A 10,778-nucleotide genomic window follows, 5' to 3' on the forward strand; every position below is an offset into this window, starting at 1 on the left:
CCTGGGGAGAGAAGGCTGCTCTTCTCTGGTTCTGCTTGCTCATTTCAGCACAGCTTTATCTCCATCACAATCTCCCCCTACCAAACTGTTCGGTTCCAATGTATTCAACACATAGCTTGTTATCTACAGATGTTCTTCATTTGCATAAACACTGTTGGTTTTCCATCTCCGTCTGTTTCTCACTGTTTGTTTGTACATAGCAATTTTCTTTTAAATAATGTCACTGTGTTGCTAAATGAACAGCGAATATCTTGCTGCTAACTGTGGGTCTACCTTGTTTTTCTTAAGCAGTACCACAGAAATGAGCACCTAGATGTCAAAACACTGTGTAGATCTCCCTTCTAGTTATTTGTCTGAATATCACAGAGAAACACACTCAGAACCAAAAGGCTAATGTTAAGGGTTGAGCATCTAGAGATGAGCTGATGCAAGTGAAACATTCCTAAGAACAACTACACACCACGCTGCATGTGGGACATCCAGGAGTCCCATACATCCCTAGGACTGCTGTCCACTGTCCAGAATTCCAACAAGTCTTTCTTTTTTATGAATCCCTCTTCTTGGACTCCACGTTTTCTCCAGTTTTACTTACTCCATCATTTTGACAAGAAGATACAATCTGGTAGCTTCCTTAAAAAGACAGAGCAGAAATACGTTTTGAGGAAAAGATTTTCCAGTTTTTAACTAGCTATTTCAATGTGAGCATGTGTGTGTGTGTGTGTGTGTGTGTGTGTCTGTGTGTGTGTGAGAGAGAGAGAGAGACAGAGAGAGACAGAGAGACAGAGAGACAAACAGACAGACAGACAGGGAAAGAGACAGACAGACAGACAGAGAGAGACAGACAGAGAGAGACAGAGAGAGAGAACACATTGTACAGTGCAGAGTACAAGCCAACATAGTCAATTTTCTCCTTCTACAATGTGAGTCCTTGGGGTTCTACCTATTGAACTGAATCCACCAGGCATCAAGATTGGTTAAGATGGCTTGTCACTGAGCCCCAGAGATCCTGATGTCCCCACATGCCCAGTGCTAGATCATGAACCAACACCATGCCAAGCTTATTGATGTGGATTCTAGGGATTCGGTTCAGGTCTCCACACTTGCAAGACAGATCACTAACTGAGCTATCACAAGTTACCCTACTCCCTTATTTTAGATGCTCTTAGAGCCCCTGATCCCTAATGTGTGTGGTGCATATGGTATAAGCCCATGTTTTCAGGCTGCCTGCTTCTAGCATTTCATTGCTGACTTAGCCTCCAGCTTTTGCAGGTCTGTCCAATCACTTCCCCATCTGCCTCTCTCCAGCTTCCTGGATTTTACAGCTCCCATCTCCTCCCACACACTTGTCACACTCAACTGTTTTTAGTTTGCTGTTTTCCTTTGCTATCATTTCCGTGAGGTTGCAGGAGAGTAGAGAAATAAAGGCGCAGGCTGATCCACTTCTGCCGTCCTTCAAAAGAAGAAAGTAAGTTGCTGTTGCAGCTAACAGATTTAAAACTGCATTTTTAGAGGTCACTCAAGGTCACCACACCCGTTCCCCCTCTCCACAGACAGATGAAAAGCTGGAGAATAGAAGATGCTTAAAAATCACATGAATTCTTTTCTATGAAGATACCAAATCATGTCCTTCGCACCCTGTAATAATAATAATAATAATAATAATAATAATAATAATAATAATAGCAGCAACAGCAACAATAACAATAATTACATTATTTCCTAACTCCATTACTAAAGAATATGACCTTATTTGGAAACAGGGTAATTAAAGATATAATTAGCTGAAATGAGGTTATACTTAGGAGAGAGGCAAGCTGAAGTTCGCCAGAGCTCTGTCACTGTAAACGGACAGTGGAACACGAAGCAAACCATCCCAGCCTCTGGAAGGAAAGAGCCCAGCTGACATAATAATAATCTCAAACTTTGAGTCTCCAGAACTAGGAAACAATGCACGCCTGTTGCCTTAACTACCCAATTGCAGTTCTCTACGTCAACAGCTCTGAGAAAGTAAAGTAGATTTTGGTCTATTGTTGTGGCTGGTGCTGTATGATGTGACAGTGCCCAAGTTATATTTGGCAAGTTTTGTTGGAAACTTGAGATGGTGAGTAGTGGATTGCTGGGTTAATTTGTATTGGCTTCCAAGAAATTAATGTGCAAACTGGCCAGGTACCACATTTACTCACAGAACAACCTGGGAGGAGAGAGATGCTCTGAAGAAGGGATGTTGAACAAAGGGTAAATGGCACTGGATGACACGGAAGCTATGCAGCATAGTTGGGCAGCGAGCTTTGGAAGCAAGGCTGAGGTGTAGCCTGACAACCACCTCTAAAACACTGCAAAGGACTCAGACCACAACACCACTGACCCAGGGCAAATGGGAGTAGCCACCAAAGCCAAATCTCAGGGAGAAAGCATTCCATAAATGCTGACAGAATTTGTTATCCCTGAGTTGCATAATATAATAGAATGTATATCCCATAGTTATCCTGTCTGAATTTGAAGCAGGTATCTTGTTTTCTGAGTTTCTCACATTGACATGAGAGCAATTTTGCCCAAGAATGCCAAGTTTCCTGGGTTCACCTATGTCTCAATTAATTAAATTTTAAGACAATATTTTGGGCTTCCAGAATTGGTTATTATATTGATAGTAATAGGGTGAAGGTGCCTTTTGTGTCAAGAAACAATGATGTTTTGTAAAAGACAGTGACGGCTACTATGGGTTGAAATGTTTCCACCCCCCAAATATGTTGAAACTCCAATCCCCATACCTGAAAGTCACGTGACTTCATAATCAGTTGCTATGAGGTCATAGTGAAACATAAAACAACTATCAACTGTGTAAGAAAATAACCCCATGAAGATGGAGATGCAGAGAGTCTGTCTTATGAAGAGAGGGAGATATTGGGACAGAAAAACCACACCTTCAAACATCAGCAAACAATGGGATGTTTCAGACCAAACTAGCCCCTCAGATCCCTCAAACCCTGACTTGCACCCCCACAGAACTGTGAGAAATATGTTTCTTGTGTTTGAGCAAACCCAGACTGTTTTTCTTTGCTACAGCAGCCTGTGACAATTCACACACAGTATTTAACAACAAAAGAAAGTCACAGGGCATTTTTTTCAGAACTCATCCTTAGAAACAGTTGAAAGTCGGTGTGCCTGTTTTTTCTTCTCCTGGTTATTTTTATAACTGGAAAAGAAAAATATAACAATAAAGTATACATTCTTTCCTTATCCCAAAACAGTACACATAGGGGAGTGGTGCTTTGTTCTTATTAGATTTCATAATGGAATTTTAACAGCTGAAAACACTAACTGCAGTGTCACAGAACCGACATATTTCTAATGCAGAAGAGAAAGGCCAGAGACAGAAATGATATTGTTGATGAGAAATGTTAACACAGCCCCCATTGTGTCTTAGATGGTTGACAGAGGATGTTCCTGAGTAGTCAGGCCCAGAGGAGTATCTGCACAAGTACCAACCCTGGGTAAGAGAGAGCAGGGTCCTGAATAAGGGGGCACATTTTACAAGGCCCTTCTTTCCTTCTCCTCTCTCTGTGCCTGTTTTCAAAAATAACCAGTCCCCAAGGTTAAAGGAATGTGCTCCTTCCTAAGCTTCAGGTTCCCAGTATCAAGAAATTCTAAGCTTAAATCACCAAAGGTTCACCTTCCTGAGGTTTGCCTGGCTTCTTCCTTAGGAAGTCACCTCTGCAGCTTACATAACCTTAGGCTCAAAGTTGGCCTCCAGTGAGGCTGCTGGCAAGGGGTGTAGGTAGAACTAGGGCTCCTTGGTAGTGACATCTGTATGTAAATGAACCTGGCTTCAGTACTTCAGGACAGCCTGGAGTCTAGATGGAATAGGGGTGACTTGGGGATGTGTCTTAGTTAGGGCTTTATTGCTGTGAAAATACACCACAGCCATAGCAACTATTTTTTAGTCATTTTTAATCAATATATTTACTTATTTTTATATCCAAGCCACAGTTTTCCCTCCCTCTTCTCATCCTGGCCCTTTCCCCCCTATAATACTCCCCCACCACCATCAATCCCTCCTCCAGTCCTCTTCAGAAAGGTGCATGTCTCCACAGATATCAACCAGCCATGGTGTCTCTAGTTGCAGTGAGACTGAGCACCTCCTCTCCTATTACAGTGGGAAGAAGCAATCCAATAGGAGGAAAGGGTGCTAAAAGCAGGCAACAGATTCAGAGATGGCCCCTGCTCCCACTGTTAGGAGTCCCGGCAGAAGATCAAGCTACACAACTGTAAAGTCTTTGAACAGGGTCTCTGTCAGTCCCATCCAGGTTCCCTGGTTGACTGCTCAGTCTCTGTGAGTTTCCAGGAGTCCAGGTTAGACAATTCCGTAGATTTTCTTGTGGTGTCTTTAACCCCTTTGTTTCTTATAATCCTTCCCCTTCCCTCTGCAGGATTCCCTGAACTATGCTTAATGTTTGGATGTCAGATTTTGCATCTGTTTCCATCAGTTGCCAGGGGAGACTCTCTGATGATGACTATCCTGGCACCAATATCTCACTCTGAAGCATGTATGGGGAATGAGTATGGTGGCAGAAACCATCAGTGAACACAGGATTATGCTTACATCCTCCACCCACAAAGTATCCAATTCAAAATGTGCATCTGAAATAGGAACTCTTGTTTTAGGTGTGAATGCCCTATGACTGATATGACATACACCCACGAAGGTGTCATTATTAATATGCCTATCACCCAAGAAGCATCCCACATATATCTACAACAGTTATGATCACAACATAGTAGAAAGCTGGAAACCAAAAGGGAGAATACCATCACAAGTTATATTTTTCCAAATCTCATTCCACAAAAAAAAAAAATGCATCTGATAGGATAACACTTGTCCTTCCCTCTTGGTCTGTCAGAGAGTTTTGAAGGCAACAGATGACTTTCTGGAAGGAGCTGTCTCTAATGAGAAGGGATAAGTTCATATTGAACAGTCTATCTCCACCCTGTGAATGGGATTTTGATACAACTGGAAAGACCTCTCCTCTGTTGTCTCTCCATTCCATGAGAGGCCATGGGAAGCAACCTCCAGAGTGACACTTCACTATCACACCTTCAGTATTAGGAGGATGCACATGAATCTGTACTCATAAGTTTATGGTTGCTTGGGAACACAAGAGTAAAGTCACCTGGAGTGGATAGATGTGCCTGCCCATCTCCCACACCACACAGCCTGCCTGTCTTACAGGAGGCCTGCAGTAATCAGGGACACGAATGAGACCCCGGGACCAATGCATGCCTCAGCTCGGACCCCCATGGAATCCAGTGGAAACAGGACCACTGCCCAAGGCCCATCTTCCTTTAGTCTACACCTTCACCCAGGGCAAATGGGCATGCCTGCCCCTCTTCCACACCCCACAGCCTGCCTGTCTCCCAGGAGGTCTACCCTAGCTAGGGACACAGCAGGACTGCCCTAACCAGGTACACAGGAGAACTGCTCTAACCAGGGACACAGGAGACCCCCTAATAAGAAAGAGCACTGTCTGCCTCCCAGGAGGCCTGCTGAAAACCAGGTCCCCCATCCTGATCCAAGGAGGCAGGCTCCAGTCAGAGACACCCAGGCCAGTCAGCACCAGGGATAACCAGAAGGCAAGAGGCAAGCACAAGAACATAAACAACAGAAACCAATGTATCTTGGCATAGCAAGGTTTGGATACCCTGACACTGAAAAGCAAGATTCTGACATAAAGTCCCATTTCATGAAGATGATAGAGGCCTTTAAGAAGGATATAAATAACTCCCTGAAAGACAGGAAAACACAGGCCTTACGAATGACTTTAAAGACCTCCTTTAAAAGGAAACAAATAACAAAAAAAACTTAAAGAAATACAGGAAAACACAAACAGGTGAAGGAATTGAACAAAGCAGTCCAAGTCCTAAAGATGGAAATAGAAACAAGAAAAACTCACAAATGGAGGCAACCCTGGAGATGGAAAACCTAGGAAAGAGATCAGGAGCTACAGATGCAAGCATCACCAACAGAACACAATAGATAGAACAGAGAATCTCAGGCATAGAAGATACCATAAAAGGTATTGATACAAAGTTCAAAGTGTAAAAGACTCCTAACCCAAAACATCCAGGAAATTCAGGACACAATGAGAAGACCAAGCCTAAGAATAATAGGAATAGAAGAGGGTGAAAACTCCCAGTGCAAAGGGCCAGAAAACATCTTCAACAAAATCATAGCAACTTTCATAAAGGAAAACATTTAATTGGGTCTGGCTTGCAGTTTCAGAGGTTCATCCCATTGTCATCATTGGGGGAAACAAGGCAGAGTGCAGGCAGACATGGCACTGGAATAACAGAGAGCTCTACATATTGATCCACAATCGGTAAGGAGAGTCTGAGCCACACTGAGCATCACTTGAGCATAGATCTCAAAGCCTGTCCCACTTCCTCCAAGAAGGTCACGCCTACTCCAACAAGGCCACACCTCCTAATATTGCAACTCTCTATGGGCCAAGCATTCAAATACACAAATCTATGGGGGTCAACCCTATTCAAATCTCAACAGAATGGAAGGTTCAGGGGTTTTTTCCTGTCTTGTGTCAGGATTTCTAATATCTCAGGAATTATAGGTCTAAGTCATCTAGGATGTTTTAAAATTATGTTTTTCAATATAAAACCAACTGAAATGTATTGGCTAATCGTTTGCTTGCTTTAGCTCATCTTTAAGATGCTTCCCTCTCTCCCTAACATACACACATGCACACATTAGGGATTGGTGGTTTCAAGGACTTCGCTCTAGCATGTATGCATGCCCTATGTATATGTGCATGCATGTAGACAACCCCTCAGAAGAGAAAGTGGAGCTATGTCTCTTTTGCTTGACCCTGGGCTCATCAATGATCACCATTGTATGGTAGCATATGGTGGTTTAAGTAACATGAGAACTTTTTAAGTCTGAATTGTTAATAACCGATTCTTTTTTATATTCCCTGGTGCCTATATATCAGTATTGCTGAAGAGAATTACCATGTATACCATGGCTTCTAAAATGTTTTCCATTAGGGACTCTTTTTAATCTGAGAAATGTTTGTGACTCTAGGTATGCTCATTTACAAAACAGGTACCAAAATAAAACTCTGCTGAAAATAATGCACAAAAATATGTTTTGAAACAATGTGTGTGTGTGTTTTACCAATTTCTTACCAAGTTTTACCAAATATAAAAGTTTACTAGCTTTTAAGGTTTCCATCTGCATATTAATAAGATGGATGTGTTTGTTTGATACAATCCAATCTTAAAGTATACTAACGTGATATTTACTACTCTGATATTTAGGGTGTTGAAGATCGAGTGATGCTAGGAAAACGTTACAAGTCTTTGTTTTCCATAATTAAAAGATCTTTCTATAAGAGCAGAAAACATTGCACCACAGTTAAAACACGACAGTCTGTAAGAACCTTGAGTCTTGAGTGTGGGCCAAAGTGCTTCAGGCTACCCTTGTTAGCACTGCGTAATCGGAGCATGCTCAGTACAAGTGCATATGCGTGCATTCAGAGCCAAGGCTGTGGTGAGGTTGCAGGACTCCGCACAGGATAACCCTCACAATCATGCTTCACATCTACAAACACAGGTTTGACTTTCGATTGAGTTTTGCCCATTGTATTCCAGAAATCTTTGAGCACTGCCAAGTTTTCACAGCCCCACTCTCAGTTTTGCCATCCCATGTGGGCCCCTGACACATAATTTAAGAAACTTTGATATAGAGACATGTGGAAAAGGTCACCTTGAGTGTTGTTGCCCCAGCAAGTACAAGGGAAATGCCAAATGTGACAATAAAAGACCACCTCTACCTGAGCACAACCAAATTACCAAATCTTAAAGGACAATTCCAACTAATAGTTGTCTTAAACCATTGAGGGTGAAATGGCTGGTGACATATCATTGAGTAATAAAGCCAACTTGTGAGCTCTATTCCAAGATTTCAAGCCTTTATTTACTTAACTTGCAACGTGACATTTGTTCCCTTGCCATGGGGGCTATAAATTTCTACTGAAATGAGCCTCATACAATAGCATGAAAAATATAGCATTTTCATTTTAATATCACGTTTATAAGAATTTATACTATACATATTAGACAAGAATATTTCTTTACTATACAACAAAATACTGTAATAGTTTAGATTGCTTTAGCAGACCAAGTATCAACTATGCATTTCAGAACCAGTGGGACCAGTAAAGGCTCTTGCGATGCCAGCCTGATGGCCTGAGTTTGTTCCCAGAACTCATGTAAAGGTAGAAGGAGAGGAGCAAATCAACGAAGACTTCCTCTGTACCTTCACATACTGTGGTGTACACACACACACACACACACACACACACACACAAATGATTACTATAATAAATAAAATGTAAAAGCTATTTTTTACTGTGAAGCATCAGAAGAACCCTAACATCGATGTCAGCCAACAGTAGCAATTTATTACAATGTTTCTGTGTAGCTGGGGGTCCGGAGGTTGCTTACCCAAGCTGGACTCTTTAATTGGTTCTGCCAAGCAGCTGTGTCAACTCATGTGCTTTCATGCAGCTGGTTAATGCTGAAGGCCCTAACTTAGGTACCCTAGCTGGTACTGCTCCCTCCCTCTTGCTCATCCTCTGCTCAAGAGAAGGCTATTAAGCACATGTACTCATAGACCAGGAAAGATCTGTACACCCTCTTGAAGCCTGGACTTGGAATGGACACACTGGACTTCAGCCTCACAATGTCCAAGCAGGTCATAGTACTAACCCCACAGGAAGCAATAGAGAAGCAAGGGGTCCAGCTGGAGGTATGAAGAAGTTGCATGGCAAAAGGGATGGCTGGAAATCCCAAGGGGAATATGGACCACTTGTACTTTATCATGCATTTCCATGTGGCAACCATGGAGACAGACCTAGATGGCTGATGAATTTGGTCAGCAGATTCAGTGCATCAATTTATGTATTTACTTGTATATTCTCATGAAACGAAAAAGGGTCATTTGTTTGAATTCAGTTAAGCAGCTGGAGAGATAGAAGATAATTGCCATGCAAGCTGTAGGTGTTGAATATGGGCCCCAAAAGTCACATATAAAAGCCCAGCACAGTGGCATACATACAGTTATAAAGGCCAACCTTTCCTAGTTGGTACATTCCAGGCCAAGTGACAGATTGAATCTCTCTCAAGCAGTAAGATAAGAGAACTTGAGGAATCACACCTGAGGCTGACCTGTAGTCTCTACACAATTTGCACACCGCATACACATCTACGCAAACCTATGATCTCATCTCTCTCTCTCTCTCTCTCTCTCTCTCTCTCTCTCTCTCTCTCTCTCTCTCTCTCTCACACACACACACACACACACACACACACACACACGTTAAAGTTTAACACAGAAAGCATAAAGCAATGCTTTGAATGAAGTATAAGGAGAGAGACATTCAGACCCTGTTAAAACTAAGGCATACTTTTAATCTCTAAACTCTAAGGTACACCTTGGGGTCTACGGTATTTAAGACATACCTTGGAGGTCACCTGATTAGAATATGCAACACTATGGAGCAAAATAAATAGATATTTTAAATACCTAAGAAGACGCTTTTGAATGTAGAATTGACTTACTCTCTGTAAAATGGAAAACATCTAGATCCTTCCTTTTTGCTGAATGTGTTTTCAGTTCTGTATTATTTCCTCTGACTTAAATTGATAGGCAGAGAGCCCTTAGGAGGGGGTCAGGTGTTGGGGAATGTGATGAGGACGCTAGGAAGGGAGATTTTTCATTGTGTGTTCTCAGAATGCTGTGCTGGTAAATATAAAAATAATTCCCAATTGTTATGATAATGCCCTGTATAACTCTCCCTTTCAGTTCTTTCTCCCGCTGTCTTTATTTTAACACTTAGGGATAATTTTCACAAGGTTATCCCTTCTAAGTGTTCCAGTAGATGTAATTATATTTATTTCAGAACACACAGTTAAATTTACGGAAGCAAAAACAACACTATTTTTATTTATAACCATGGTAAATTTTAATAGTGAGTTTACTCTAGCAGTGCATAATATGATAGCTGAGGTATTTAACATGATTATGATTGAATGTCAACCCTGGGGAATTGCTCAGCAGTGCTTTTTTTCCTCCAGTCTACAGATGAGTGAGAGAGCATAGAGCTAGACATCAGAGGAGAGGGGCAGAAACTCAACCAAGAAGCAATCTGGCTCAGTCTTTCTTGTTGACAATTCCCATATTGCTGCATCCACAGCACCAATTGCTAGGGTTCCACTGCCCACAGGTAGCTCCTTAAGTGGAGAAGTCTTAGCTTGTTTATCTCCAAAACAAGGGTGCCCAGCATTGTGCACAACGACTCTGCTTTGAAATGAAAGTATGAAAGAGATGTAGCTGGGGCACTGAACAATATTCCTCCTCCTCCTCCTCCTCCTCCTCCTCCTCCTCCTCCTCCTCCTCCTCCTCCTCCTCCTCCTTCTCTTTCTCCTCCTCCTCCTCCTTCTCCTCCCTTCCTCCTCCTCCTCCTCTTCTCCTCCTCCTCCTTCTCTTCTTTTCTCCTTTTTTTCCTCCTCCTCCTCCTCCTCCTTCTCCCTCTTTTCCTCCTTCTTCTTCTCCTCCTTCTCCTCCTCTTCTCTTTCTTCTCCTCCTCCTCTTCCTCCTCCTCTTCCTCCTCCTCCTCCTCTTCCTCCTCCCCCTCCTCCTCCTTCCACTTTCTCTCTCTTTCTTTCTTCTCTCTCTCTCTCTCTCTCTCTCTCTCTCTCTCTCTTTC

At 42.3% G+C, this 10,778-nt stretch overlaps 1 pseudogene; it reads right to left on the reverse strand.

Moving 5' to 3' along the window:
* Window positions 1-4,407: 4,407 nt before the first annotated feature.
* Window positions 4,408-5,195, reverse strand: LOC116908267 (annotated as a pseudogene).
* Between the last annotated feature and the right edge of the window lie 5,583 nt (window positions 5,196-10,778).

Source organism: Rattus rattus, chromosome 8, assembly GCF_011064425.1.
Source record: "Rattus rattus isolate New Zealand chromosome 8, Rrattus_CSIRO_v1, whole genome shotgun sequence".
In the NCBI taxonomy this organism is placed as follows: Eukaryota; Metazoa; Chordata; class Mammalia; order Rodentia; family Muridae; genus Rattus; species Rattus rattus.